The following is a 14,184-nucleotide window of genomic DNA, read 5'->3' as shown; positions in this document are numbered from 1 at the left end:
GCGTCTCGTGCGTATTCGCGGGAATTACGATATGCCCTGCTTTTCGAACACGTTGCGCGAACTTTCAACGAAAAATAAACATGTTTTGCAAGAAGTGGAAAAGTAAACTCTTCACAAAAAAGGGGAAATTCATGAAGGCTGTGCGCCAATACAGCTGACCTTTAAAACAAACTAAGCGTCAATTTTACTAGCAGGTCTGTTGAAAATCCCTCCTGAGAACCCCCGAAAGCTCTGGAATATGCAAACAAACAACTCTGCTCCTTCAGAAGATATCTCCCTACTCAACCCAGATGGATTTCAAGTTCTTGTTAACCAATACTGTCATCACATGAATTCTTACTATTGTTCTGTTTTCTCTCGGGTACATAAGCAAATAGTACCTCGCTTACATCTCCCCAACCTCACCCAGACGCCATGCGTAACATTTACAGCAGAATGTAGAACAAAACTTATTGACGCGCTGAGTAATTCAAGTACTCTTGGCCCCCATAAAATTCCCGTCAAACTCATAAAAGAAATGAAAGCAATTTCCAGCACCATATTGAAAATTATTTTTGATCAATCCATTATCACCAGAGCGATTCCCAAAAGATGGAGTATCAGTCATGTCGTTCTCATATACAAAATGGCAGCCCTTCCGATCCATCGAATTATCGCCCCATTTCTCCGATATGAATAGCTTGTAAGCTCTTAAAACATGTTATATACTCCCACGTAGCTTCCCATCTAGATAGTCACTCGTTCTTTCTTTCTAAACGGCATCGTTGCCAGTGAGGTCTTTCGTGTGAAACACAGCTTGTCGAATTCACCACTGACATCCACCTAAATCTTGATTCCTGCTTCCAAAGAGGCGTTATCTACCTCGACTTCTACAAAGCGTTTGATCATGTATCCCATCGCCGAATATTGACCAAGCTTTCTCGCCCCAGTCTCACCGTTTAATATTCACACGCGTACTTCTTTATCTTACATCGAGTGACCGCGTTTCACCGTCTAACAAATGATATCGCTAAGAGCAGGACGCGCCAGCATGTACCGGAAGTTCTTGAATGTTATCGACGGTTCTATCCGCTGTCTGTTGTCACCGAACCATGTGTAATCTGATTTGCATGTATGCGCGACGCAAGTTGTGTACTACCTTCTGGAACAGACGCGGGCAGCAGCGATCTATCCTGAACTTTCAATGACTCATACTGTATTTTGGTATGGGGTACATCTACACAAACTAATTATCAAAAGCTCATAATTATGTAGACAAAGAGTTCTGCAAGCATTCGAATAATATCATGGCCTTATGAGGGACTTGAAAACTAAACCCCTTATTGAAAAATATTCAATGCTAAAAGTAATGCAAATATACTATTTCGAGCGTTTACAATCGGTTATGCAAAAGAAGCCTAGATGTTTTCAGAGTACATCAGCTAGTACAATGTACAACACAGTCAGCAACGCAAAAGAACACCAACACTGAGGACAAACCCTTCGGTCCCGACGTGGGAGCGGCCCGCTTCGGGTTAGGAATCCATCGTGACCTGAAGGACATGAATAAAGTTTTTCATACTATACCAAACCTGATGTACACGTCTGTGTTAACTTACTTGTAAGACTTGGCCGATATTTGCTTCTGTTCTTTTTTTCTCTTTTTCCGCTCATTTTTTCTGCTGTGAAAGATATATTTATTCAAAATGATTACAGGTATAATATTTTGTCGTGTATATCGACCTGGGTGCCAAACTGCAATAGGAGCAGATGCCTTTTGTCAGGCTACGTAGCCTTTAGCCTCCATTTTTGTTCTTGTACTCAGGCAGGAGAAAACTTCAAACTTCAAACTCATGTGTAAAAGCCGACTTGCTTGACCCGCTGATCAGATTTCGAAGATCGCCTATCGTGTTCGCCGCTATCGCTCTGTTCTCAGTGTAACTTGCTTTTGTGGGCAGAAGTTCGTCCAATAAAAAGTTAGTTTCGTCATTCACAGGTCTGCCGCTGTATTATTCACCGTGGGTACTACGTGCCATCTGGTGGATCTGCTAGTGCGTTAATGTACTGAACGCTACCCAAAAGTCGTGATCGAAACCCGAGTAGATTCGCATTCACTAAAAAAAAAAGAACGCTTCCTCTGCATTCCCTTGACACATTGTTTATCTTGAGCAACAAACGTTCAAAAGAATTCATCAGTAATCTCTCCTTGTTCTATTTTAAGAGCTCAGCCGAGACATTCAAAACGCACTCCAACTGTGCGCTGGAGGGAATGGTGGTGTTATTGTCTACGAACACAACGCGCACAATATAGTGATTACTCATTGGTGTTCTGCACGCGTTTGAATCATCTACGAAGCGCAGCGCTTGATTTTGCTGCTGGGACTCGGAGAAGGTACTCCACGTATGGCCTGTGAAAAGCTGAAAAAAATATTCGTACCTGATTATGAGGCATTAACGTTCAAAGTGGCGCATCGCTATCAAGAGATACTAGTGCAGGCTTAACTCGTCGGTCAATCTCTGGAGCGTATTGAGGCAAAGAGAGCACTCGGATTTGTCAGTAAAGACATGCGCATCCATGAAGATGACGCCTCGCATGACTGCAGGCGTTCTACTGTAGTTCCCGTGAAATTAAAGTTCTGGAAGCTGCGTGGCATCTGCATCGTCAATAAAGCAGCAAGTTGCATGTAATTGGTTACTGAAAGCATTTATCGAATTAGAGTGAGCGTTGCCCAGTAAAATTATAATAAAATAAAACTGCCAAATAATGCGAATAATTACCACCAATCACATATACGTATCTGGTTACGCACAAGTCTGGGACAACGTACATATTACGGCTTACGCAATCGCAACATGTTCCGCACTTTCAGAGAGCATACAAACGTAACAAATGTCTATGCTTTCATATATTTTGTACCTCCTTGAGATGACTTTGGTAATGAAATTAAAATAAATTTTGTTGTGCGCGCAATACCACAAGACATAAAAATGCCAAACATGGCTTTTGAAATAGAGGTCCAAAATGGCCTTTCTTGCCAATTATTTGGTGTCTGCTTACTGCTGGTCTCCTTCCAATTTCTTTGTCGGTACATGGCTACAGCGCTAAATGGGAAGCAATATGGATTTAGTGCGCCTTACGTACCATTACTTTTTTTGCAACAAATTTTGGAGACATGTCATACGTTCCAATGTTAACAGTTTTTCCACGTAATCTTAAAAATATACACATCTAGAATTTCAGTCAAATTTCCCAAGCAATATTTCCTATCATCAGTTTTATAGTATATTGATATTTGATATTCCGTCCTGAGTTCAAAAGGAAGCGATGAATAGTAATGTGTAGCCCACGATGTCTGGTGACGCGTGGCCAATCTTTTAGAATGTGGTATCCCGAAAGCGTGAGATTTAATAATGGTTTCCGTTTGTGCCGTGATGTAATAAGTAATCTAAAGTCCTACAGACGGAAGACGGGTGATGTCAAGCAAAAGGCCGCGGGATCACATCCCAGCCACGATGAGGGCGAAGTACAAAAAAAAATGGCTGTGGCTTAGCTAAGGTTAAGCCCAGGATGCGAAGCATACTAGAGTAGAAGTACTCCCAGATACACTCGCAACTTCATCCTTTACCTCGAACTCCGTGGAGGAACGCTGCTGTTTAGCCGCGTACTGTGCACGTCGCTTGGCAAGCCGAACTTCTCGTTCTTCGGCCGTTTCCGTGGCTCTTTGTAACTTGCGCTTTGCGGTCTGACGAGCGGCCCTTCCCTTTCCCGCCATCGCGCTATACAACTGGCCTCGACGAGAGCGCGCCGCTCTTTTATACAGCTGTTATGACGCCAGTGCCCTAGCGGGAGGAACGGGAGTTAGGCCGCAGCACCGGCTGTGCGACCGCAGGCGAGCGCAAGAGTTGAGCCCGGCTTGCAGCTGTTGTGACATCAGTGCCCTAGCGGGAGGAGGGGGAGTTAGGCCGCAGTACCATCTGTGCGACCGCGGGCGAGCGCACAAGCTGAGACCCGGCTATGTAGCTACGCGGCCGCAAGCGAGCGCACGAGTTGAGCCTCCGCTTTTGCACCTGTTATGACGTCATATGGTAGCTACGCGGCCGCACGCGGCGCAGCAAGGAAGAGCGTGGTTGTGCGGCTAGTATGCTTCGCATAAAAAGAAACCTAAGTACTTAAATTTAGGTGCACGTTGAAGAAACCCAGGCGGTGAAAATTAATTAAGAGTCTCTCACTACGGCGTTCCTCATTATCAGATCGTAATTTTGGCACGTAAAACCCCATAATTAGTTTTTTAAGGAAGGCATGTGCTTGTAAGAATATAAAGGTCTGAGTAGCTTTAATTACTGTACCTTAGTGCAGACCGCATTGTGCTGAACACGAGTCCCTACCGAACTTCCGCAACAACTCTCTACCCAAGTAAACGTACTCTAATAGACCCAAATGCAAAGGCATTCACGCACTTAGGCTTATATAAACGTAAATTAGGGCAGCTATAATGTAATGTGCAGTCCTTCCAGTGCGCTGCTTCTCGTAGCTCTCCTGTTGCTTTGAGGAGACCAAAACGTTCAACCAAACACACAATCAACTATATATACTACATAAATCAAATGAATTCATTGACCAAATAAAATCATGTAACATGTAACCATGTAGCATAACATGTAATCATGTATGCCATTAAATTACAAGGAAATGAAGCTGCATTGCATAAAAATAAAGTGGCTGAGGTTATCGTGTACGGGGGCTTGACATGTCAGTGTCGTTTTATTTTAGGTGGCTCCTACCTGATTCATTAACCAAGAAGCGATCTGCAGCGGTGCAAGAAAGGAAAAAGTATATTCGATTCTTTAAGTGGTTGGTTAACAGCCGCAAAACTCTACCTTAAACGTCTTATAGCACCGGCTAAGTTGAAACGCATTAAATCCGCGCTTGTCATCAAACGACCCTACCTAAGGCCAGAGAAAAATTATTTCTCGGCACATATTGATTTTTTTTTGCCGCTAGGGGGCCGAGCCGACAAGACGGGATATATATTTGCCCCGAAAATTTTCCAAGAAGATACGCTACGGATCAATCCAAGACAAAACACCATGATCATGAGCACGCCGAAACTGGAGAATGCGAAACGCTACAGCCAGATACGAGAAATCCAACTTGGATCGAACACCTACACCACGGTCGCTTACATTACTGCGCCGGAGAACACCTCCAAGGGAGTCATACACGGTATACCAGAATACGACACGCCTGAAGACGTTGAAAAAAGCCTGCTGAACTGCAGAAACCCGACTATACTACACGCAAGACGCATGGGACGCACCGATTCAGTGGTGATAGTGTTTCACGGTACATACGTACCACACTACGTCTACTACCGTGGAGCTGAATACCGATGCCTACTATATCGTAAGCAGTACGAAACATGTACCATCTGTGGCCGCCTCGGCCACCGAGCGGATGTCTGCCCGACACCGAACAGCAAGAAATGTCGCGGGTGCGGAACTCTCAATCCACCCGTAGACCATCAGTGCGAGCCAAGATGCTTCGTTTGTGGGAAGGGACATCTCACAGGAGACAAAAAGTGCCGTGAACGATTGAAGACCCCATATCTTCTCAGAAAGAGGCAGTGGAAACAACAACAACAACAACAGAATGAACATCAACTGCAGAAAGCTATGGCGGACAATCGCCCAAGTCGGTCCAGGGAGCGGTCGGGCTGCACCGAATCGCACAAGGGATCGACATGGACCAACAGCCACGGCAGCAGACGCCGCGGCAGGAGCCGCTCTAGCTCCTTCCCAAGACTCCCCTCCCCGGTGGAGGCGGTGGCGGCCGGTCCAACTCCAAGTCCCGGTCCAGGTCCCGGCCCAGGTCTGAATCGAGATCGAGAGGATCCCCACTACACGGAACCCCGGAGGGATCTGGCGGGGACGAAGGCAATAAAACGCAGGTGAGCTGGGCAGACACGGTCTCCGGCGCTGCCTCTCCGTCTAATATAACACCTAAAATAGAAGGGTCCGCCCTGGAGCAGGAAATGATCCAAATTAGAAAATTACTAGCGCAAATTACTCGTGAAAATGCTAAGCAGAGGGAGGAAATTCAACAATTAAACCAAGAAAACGCTAGGCTTCAGCAGAATAGGACACACGAGCCAAGTCACACGCCTACCGCCAGTACGGCACAGACGCCTAGCCGCGTGTCAACGCCCGCTCTCGCGCAAATGACAGGGACGCCGCCCCACAAAAGAAAAGCTGAAGACGCGCCAGACGCGCAAAGCAGCGTCTCAACGCAGTTAGAAAAGCAAGTAGAAGAAATGTTTGTGGAGTTAACTAAGATGCTACAACAACAATTCGCCGGGTTACAGGTACAGTTCGTGGAAATTATACAAAGAATAGAAGGCATTGAAAACCGATTAACAGTTGTTGAAAACGCACAAAAGGACTTGAGGCCTGCGGGAGTGGGACCGGTAAAAGCGACCACCATATCACATCATCGACCCGTAGTGACAGAAACCAGTAAAGTCACCGGGGAGAATCAAACAATTAAACACGGCTCCGCGTAATAAATACATAATATGGCAATGGAACTGTCGCGGGTATCGCCGGAAACGGGGACACCTACAGCAGTTCACAAGTAGCAAAGAGGCCCCAGACCTCATCGCCCTGCAAGAAACGGGGGGGACTGGCTAAATTATGCGGTTACAAAGCATACGGTGCTTCCGACGAGAAGGCGTCCGTTACAACTCTCGTACATAGAAACTTTACGGTCATAGAACACAACACGGGCGTGACCGGTGTAAACCACGTTCTGATTGAAATAATTCCCACGCGCAAGTGAGAAGGAAGCCTTTTCATCTTAAATGTATACAGTAGTCCTCGACACAAGATGAGATTCGGCCCGCTTTTTCGTAAATCCTTAAATTTAGCAGAAAGACATGCAATGGTAATTGTAGGGAACTTTAATGCACCCCACGCGGCTTGGGGTTACCGTTTGGAGAACGTCAAGGGTCGTAATCTATGGTTAGATGCTCAGCAGGAGGGTCTCACTCTCGTAACGGATCCACAGGCGCCGACTAGAATGGGTAACAGTGTGAGCAATGACACCACACCAGACCTAACTTTTACAAAGAACACACCTGATGCAAAATGGATAAACACACAAGAAAATCTGGGTAGTGATCACTTCATTGTAGCAACAACTGAACACGCAGGCCCATCAAGGAAGAAAGGCAGGAAAATAACGATTGTCGAATGGGACTCCTTCCGCAAAATCCGGGAGGAGGAAGCTGATGAAGTCATACATGACATCGAGATTTGGACTAAAAAACTTCATCAAAGTGTGATACAAGCCATTCAGACTATTCCGGAAAAAGCGGGGATAGAGGAGGCGGACCGCAAACTCCTACATATGTGGGAGGCAAAAAGCAGCATGCAGAAACGCTGGAAACAGCAAAAACTTAATAGAAACCTGAGAAGGAAAATCGCCATGCTCAGTAAGGAAATAGAGGACTATGCGAATAGATTAAGCCGTCAAAATTGGGAGGTCACGTGGAACGCCATGGATAGACAGATAGGGCTACCTAAAACCTGGAATCTTCTGCGTTATCTTTCAGACCAGGAAAACAGCAAGTCCACACAACGACACTACCTGCACAAAATATTTCACAGATACAAAGGCACGGAAGAACAACTTTTACAGGAACTACAAAGGCTATACGTAGGAAATACAACTAAAGAACAACATCCGTATACTGGTTAGGAAAACCCGTATCTTGACAGCCCCATAACCGAGGCTGAAGTTCGAGCGGAACTCATCAGGCTCAACACGAAATCCACGCCAGGCCCGGATGGAATCACCAACAAGATCCCGAGAAATCTCGATGATGAATCTATCTCGGCCCTCACCAAGTATATTAACAACTGCTGGGAACAGGGTAATATTCCACGCAATGGAAACCCGCCCAGGTAATAGTGATTCCAAAGCCGGGAAAGAAACTTCAACTTGAGTATCTCAGGCCTATATCGTTAACGTCGTGTGCTGGCGAGCTCATAGGGCCCGTCATCCTCACACGTCTAACCAATTACATGGAAGATAATGGCCTTTTCCCGCACACCATGATTGGGTTTAGACCAAAACTGTCTACACAAGACATTATGTTGCAAATCAAACACCAAATAATAGACGCGGGACCTCAAACACTAGATACAAAAGCTATCCTTGGTCTTGATCTTACGAAGGCCTTTGATAATATCACTCACAGGGCTACTTTAGAAAACTTACAAGGCCTAGGAGTGGGGCAACGAACCCACGCGTATGGTAAAGACTTTCTCTCTGACCGTATTGCGCAAATCACAATCGGTGAAGTGAAATCCAAAGAGATAAAACTTGGAAGCCGGGGCACACTACAAGGATCAGTCTTATCTCCCTTTCTTTTCGATGTAGCTATGATTGGCCTGCCAGCAGAACTAGAAAATATAAAAGGATTACAGCATAGCCTGTACGCCGATGATATCACCCTTTGGGTAACAGGTGGAAGTGATGGGCAGATTGAGGAAATCCTCCAAACAGCCATACATACGGTTGAGAAATATGTCGTAGAAATATATAAGATAAATATATATATATATATATATATATATATATATATATAATATATATAAGAGAAATATATAAGGATTGAGATGCTCGCCGCAAAAATCGGAATTACTTCTATACCGACCGACACGCAGGGGCCGTAAGAGTTCTACGGATAAATCAAACATCACACTTTTTGTGAATGGCAACCAAATACCTATTGTCGACAGCATTAGAGTCCTCGGACTCCACGTATCAGCGAACGTTCACAACGGGGAAACAAACAAAATACTAGAAAACAGCGCACAACAAACAATGAGACTAATTAAGAGAATAGCTAATCGCTATTATGGGATGAAAGAGAACAATCTGGTACGACTAGTCCAGGCTTTTGTCATCAGCCGCATAGTATATGTAACCCCTTACCTAAATCTCCAAGTAGCAGAAAAGACAAAAATCGAAGGCATCATTAGACGATCATTCAAACAAGCCATAGCTTTGCCGATAAACACATCGAATGACAGGCTCCTAGCCTTAGGTGTCCACAACACGCTCGAAGAACTCATAGAAGCCCATACGATAGCGCAATATGAAAGGCTTTCACAAACACCTACTGGCAGACATATACTTAACAAGCTTACAGTAACATGCGCACCTCAGTATGGCACTAAAGTAGACATTCCCCACGACATAAAGAAGCCGCTTATTATCCCACCGCTACCCAAAAACATGCATCCCGAACACCACAGGGAAAGGCGGGAGGAAAGGGCAAGGGCTATGCAGAGGAGATTCCAACGCTCTCAGGACGTGGTGTACGTCGACGCGGCATAGTACACGACTGATCAGAATATGTGTATCGTTGCAGTGAACTCGGAAGGTGAGCGTAAGGTCAGCGGATCTATTAAAACCAACAGAGCCGAGGTGGCTGAGGAATCGGCCATTGCTTTCGCAATGGCTTCCACACTGGCCACGATAATAGTCAGTGATTCTAAAACCGTCATTTTAAATTACGCAAAGGGGCGCATTTCGCCGGACTCACAACGTATCCTGGCAAACGTCCGCGGTGAGCGGGTTGTCCATATCATATGGGCGCCTGCGCACTCCTCCCTCCCCGGCAATGAGGCGGCCGACACCGTGGCTCGAGGACTCGCAAACCGAGCCGCTGGGGCGCCGCGGCGGGGGCTGACAGGGGACCGGATGGTTGGCTACAGGGAGATAACTAATCATTACAGATTGGGGAGGGTGCGTTTTCCTCCCGCACACCCATCACTTAATAAGCAGCAGGCGGTGGCATGGCGCCTCCTCCAAACAAATACATATCCAAATCCGGTGACCTATAATCATTATTACCCAGACCAATATTCGGCCAATTGTAAATTTTGCCAAGAAAGGGCGGACCTGGATCACATTATCTGGGCCTGCCCTCGGGCGCCTCGACAGGGCCAAACAATTCAGGATCGGAAGCAGTGGGAGACCGTGTTGCTCGACTCGGCCCCCGAAGACCAACTTCTATATGCTTGCTTCCAGATGTGGACGTCTGAAAGGGCGCCAACAAATATATCCCTATCTTCTGAAACGGTGCACAAGGAAGCTCGATCGGCTGTAGTAGTTCCAGCGGCTTTGTGGCGGTGTCTTGCGCTGCTGACAGTCTCGACGTGTCTTCACTTAACGGGCGACGTCGGCGGACAAGTGCAGGCAATAGTATTTGTATTCTTGCGAGTGTACAGGAAAGGCCGAGTAGCCCGGCTATCTTATCGTGGAGGGCGTGCGAACTTTTGAAGGATTGCTGCGGGCAGAACGAGAAGGTAGTTTGTGGGGGGGGTGAAAACTTCTCCAGGACGTCGTTTCGTAAGAAAAACGAAGACAATTCGCTCAAAAATACTCTCGGCACAAAGTCACTCTTGCCTTCCAAGTACTCAGCAAGGCTTCTGAGCTCTGGATCCTCTTGCTGCTGCTCGGCAAACTCGTCTGCACTTAGTGTACCTAAAAAAGCGTCCTCGTCTTTGTCTTTTTGGGGCGGTGGTCAACGGGAGCGTAAAACAGGCAGTTGGCATCGGAGTTTTCTCGTCCGAACATGCAGATCGCAGTGATGTCATATTCTTGCCCTCTGACGCTCCACCGCGCCAGGTGTCCTGAAGGGCCCTTTAATTTCGCTAGCCAACGCAGCGTGTGATGGTCACTGACGACTTTGAACGGTCTGCCATATATGTAAGGGCGAAATTTCACTGTAGCCCAATTGATGGAGAGGCATTCCTTTTCGGTCGTTGGATAATTGCCTTCCACTTTTGACAGCCACAGGCTAGCATAATCTATAACCGTTCTAGACCGTCTTTCTTCTGGACTAGGGCGTCACCGAACCCTAGGTTACTCGCGTCAGTGTTGACTTATGTATCGGCGTCCTCGTCTAAGAGCGCAAGTAGCGGTGGCTACTGGAGGCGTCGTTGGAGTTCTTGAATTGCGTCGGCCTGCGGCGTTTCACACTTGAACACGGTGCGTGAAAATTCCTTGGCAAAGCGCTGTAGTAGGCACACATGCCTGGGAATCTACATATCTACACACTGCCTTCTTGTGGATGGGCCGCTTGAACTTCTTGATGGCAGCTGTCTTCTGCAGGTCAGGGTGGACTATATATTTCCTGATGATGTGGCTCAGGAACAGATGCTTGTCATAAGAGAATCGGCATTTTCGGGCTTCATTGTGAGGCCTGAGGACTTTATGGCCTCTAGTAATGTCGCAAGCCGTCTAAGGTGATTGTCAAAATTTGCCGTGAAGACGACGGTGTCATCCAAGTAAACAGGTATGCTACTTCATTCCTACTAACACCGTCTCCAATACATGCTGGTACGTTGCAGGCCCCGAGCACAGTCTGAACGGCATTGCATTTAAGTCATAGAGGCTGACTGGCGTTATGAAGGTGGTCTTTTCCGGTCCCCTTTCGCCGAATTCTATTTGCCAGTAGTCGGTCTTCAGACCCACCGACAATAAGTATTTAGCGTTGCAAAGTAGACCCAATGCGTCATCTATCCGTGGATCGGGGTGTACAACCTTCTTCGTGATCTTCTTCAGCCGACGATAGTCGACGCAGAAACATAGAGTTACGTCCTTTTTCTTCAACAAGACCGTAGGAGACGCGCACCGACTTTTTGATGGCTGGATGATGTCGTGGCGCATCATTTCGTCCACTTGTTGCCTTATATCTTCACGTTCTCGCCTCCAAACTCGGTAAGGGCTCTGGCGGAGTGGTCGAACGCACTCTTCGGTTATTATGCATTGTTTTGCGACTGGTGTTTGTCGAATCCTTGATGACGACGGAAAGCAGTCTTTGTGTCGTTTGAAAAGACTTCTGAGCTTTTTCGTCCTTACTCTTGGAGACTTGGATCTATGTCCAAATCTGGTTCGGGAACTATGGTCGTCGGGCTAGATGCGGCAGAATCCCAGAGGACAAACGCATTGCTGGTTTCCACAATTTCCTCGATGTATGCGATCGTTGTGGCCTTGTCGACGTGCTTGTACCCCAAGCAATAGTTTGTCCGCATCACTTCCGCTTTCCCTCCGTGCTGTCGAGCAATCCCCCTTGCTAAACAAATTTCGCGGTCGAGCAGTAGACCGTGGTCACTCTCTGTGACAGCTTTTACGTCTTCGGGTGCCTCGGTGATAACGGAAATGGCAATGCTCGAGCGAGGCCGGAGGTTGACTTGACCTTCGAGCACACTCAGGCCATCGTTACTACGAGCGCTCTCCGGCGGTATCGTTTAATTTCGAATAGCGTTATCAACTTTTACTTCACGTCGATGATTGCGCCATGTTGGTTCAGGAAGTCCTTGCCGAGAAGACGTCCTGTGAACACTGTTGTCGGATAACGATGTAGGATGGTCCGGGGTAAGCCTCATCATTAACGCTAATATTTGCCGTGCTGATTTCAGTCGGCGTTATTCGATGTCCTCCACCTGTCCGCATTTCAGAGCCGTCCCATGCAGTCTTCGCTGCCTTCAACTTGGCGGCGAATAATCCACCGATGACGGAGTTGTCGCCTCAAATGTCTCCAATGCGGTGACTTCGTGGCCGTCGAGAAGTAACTAGAGATCGGTGGTTCTTTGTCTTCCGTTGCAATTAGATCTTGGTGGCGGATTACGGCTGGGTCGCGTTGACCTGTGGCTGGTACGTCGCGTCGTTAGGTTTACTTTTGTCGGCGCATTCTGTTCTTCCAGTCTTCGTCGGGATGGCGCCGTGTAGTTGCTACGTTGTTGAGCTAGAGCTTGAAGTGTCCTCGGCGGACGGTCTTCAGCATTTTGACATTTTGACGTCTTGAAACCACTCCTCCATCGGTTGCTGCCTTAATTTTTGGGATCAGGGCTGACGGACTGGCCCCGGTCTGGGCCGGGGTGTGGTCGCTGCTGTGGCGAGGGGTAGCGGCCTGGTGTTCGTCGAGAGCTCCACTGAGTGGCGGCGAGGTAGTCGGCGATATTGCGAGGGCTTTCACCTTGCTGCGGGCGCGGAGCCGTCACAGCGAACCCTTGTAGTCCCATTTCGCGGTATGGGCACCGGCGGTAGATGTGGCCCGCTTCTCCGCAATGATAGCACAGCGGAAGATTGTAGGGAGCGCGTCGAACGTCGGTGTTCCTTGATATCAACAATGGACTAAGGTAAGGGTACCCTTTGTCCCCACTGTTGTTTATGATGTCCATATTGAGGTTGGAGAGGGCGCTAGAAGGAAGTAATATCGGGTTTAATCTATCATACAAACATCCGGGTACAGTAGTAGAGCAGCAGCTTACAAGCCTATTTTATCCGGACGACATTGTGTTGTTAGCTAAAAAGCAAAGTGATTTACAATGTCTGGCTAATGTATGGGGACAGAAGGCGAGAATTTAGGTTTGAAATTTGGCGTTAGAAAATCAGGCGCTATGGTATTCAATGAAAAGTGTGAGCAGAAAGTGCCACTACAGGGGCCAGGAAATACCTCGAGTAAAAGAATATAAATACCTTGGTATATGGATAAACGAAGGCCATAGATATATATATGGAAACAGAGGAAGAAACAATACCAGTAAAGGGGCAGAGAAATGCAGCCATTATGGAAAAGAGAGCGCTATGGGGATACAACATGTACGAGGGTGTTCCGGAGTATGTGGAAAGGTGTAATGGTTCGAGGACTTAATTTTGTAAATGCAGTTGTTTGCTTGAAATCAGGGGTACCATCAGGACTCGATGGCAACCAAAGCACAGTGGGACGCCTCGCATCGGGCGCTCACGGGAAGGCTACAAATGAATCTGTGCAGGGATTGATATGGGCTGGACAAGTTTTGAAGTCAGGGAAGCTTAAAGTAAAATTTATTGTGAAGAACGACTGAGGAATATGGAAGAAAGTAATTGGGCCGGGAGAGTGGTGAGGTACGTGTACAGGAAAAACATTGATTCGCAGTGGAGCAATAGAACTTGGAAGCTTACCGGCAAGTATGCGGCCTGTTAGGTGAGCGACACAGGAACAAAGAACGTCAAGCGGAAAGCCAGACAGACATACAACGAACTTTATTTGATCCTGAGGAACTACTGTAAGGAACCCCTAACGGGAGGCCCTTGTAGCCGCTGGCCGCGCCCACGTAGAGGACAGAATGCCGTGACGCTCCGCCCTT

At 47.2% G+C, this 14,184-nt stretch overlaps 1 long non-coding RNA gene across 3 annotated transcripts in view; it reads right to left on the bottom strand.

The window, feature by feature from the left end:
• The window catches only part of LOC129387301 (uncharacterized), a 54,798-nt gene extending 50,908 nt beyond the window's left edge, over window positions 1-3,890 (bottom strand). For 2 of the 3 annotated variants that reach the window (XR_008614573.2, XR_008614575.2), the window contains exon 1: window positions 3,606-3,890. This is a non-coding gene — a long non-coding RNA (uncharacterized lncRNA). The remainder of the gene's footprint in view (window positions 1-3,605) is intronic. The other variant, XR_008614574.2, reaches the window with a different exon arrangement.
• Between the last annotated feature and the right edge of the window lie 10,294 nt (window positions 3,891-14,184).

Source organism: Dermacentor andersoni, chromosome 2 (genome assembly GCF_023375885.2).
Source record: "Dermacentor andersoni chromosome 2, qqDerAnde1_hic_scaffold, whole genome shotgun sequence".
Classification (NCBI taxonomy): Eukaryota; Metazoa; Arthropoda; class Arachnida; order Ixodida; family Ixodidae; genus Dermacentor; species Dermacentor andersoni.
Note: the sequence above shows the minus strand (reverse complement) of the source record. Positions and strands in the feature narration are given on the sequence as shown.